Here is a 970-nt window from a genome sequence, read left to right on the forward strand (position 1 = left end):
CTCAGTTCTTTCCTATATATTTTCTTAAAATCTTATAAAACTCTTTTAGATATTTAAATTATTTTTCCCTGTTTGTACTCAGAAATGATGATATATGTTAACCAACCATCGTTAGGCTATTAATAGCACTTAAAATTTATAAGATCTACAGCATATTTCATTAATTAAATGTACTTCTAGTCTTTTATAAACTAGGTCAACCAATTTGGCTGTACAAAACTTTAAGGATTTTTTTTCCCAGAAGATTTTCTTGATGTATATTTTAAATATATATCAAAAACTTCATGCCTATAATTTTGTTATTATTCTTCACTCAGTTCCCTTATTTTTCAGCTAGCTGCTCTTTAAACTTTGGTCATTCCCAGACTCTTATTAGTATTAGTTTTTAATACTTTAAAAACTGTCTGATTTATGAGTCAGTTTTGCAGTGGTTAAACAGGTATGCCAATGCTTACCTAAGCTATATGAGCACTTAGATCTCATTTGAAAATGCAGAAATAAAAAGCATACAGGTCTTTATGCTTTGTGTTATAAATAGCCATATGTTTACATGTTTTGCGTTCTAAGTAAATTACAACAGAATATAAGAAAGCTTCTATTTCTGGTGAGTGATCTCTTATTGATGAGTTTTAATAACTAAGTTTGTAACCATGAATTCTTTTTGGCATTTTTAACATCAAAGAAATTTTATTTCTTCCATTTGGATTAGCAGTTCCCTTGCTGTTATTTCCATATAATATTATGGAAATAATGTGTTCTGGTATGAATTTACCTGAGAAACCACAGCTACCTACAATAACTTTTTAAAAATCACAATATAAAAAGTAAAAGGGATTAAATGAAATAACCTATACATATCTTGCATTTAAATGAAAATGAGTCATATTCATATGACTGGTACAACAGGAAAAAAGTCAGGTAAAATCATTTAGAATGGGGAGATCTTATGGCATTTTTTTTTTTTTTTTTT

At 27.7% G+C, this 970-nt stretch overlaps 1 protein-coding gene across 1 annotated transcript in view; it reads left to right on the forward strand.

The window, feature by feature from the left end:
• SSBP2 (single-stranded DNA binding protein 2) overlaps nucleotides 1-970 on the forward strand; it is a 118,888-nt gene that overhangs the window by 72,722 nt on the left and 45,196 nt on the right. The gene's annotated exons all lie outside the window — the stretch shown is intronic.

Source organism: Propithecus coquereli, unplaced genomic scaffold (genome assembly GCF_000956105.1).
Source record: "Propithecus coquereli isolate 6110/MARCELLA unplaced genomic scaffold, Pcoq_1.0 Scaffold9, whole genome shotgun sequence".
Lineage (NCBI taxonomy): Eukaryota > Metazoa > Chordata > Mammalia > Primates > Indriidae > Propithecus > Propithecus coquereli.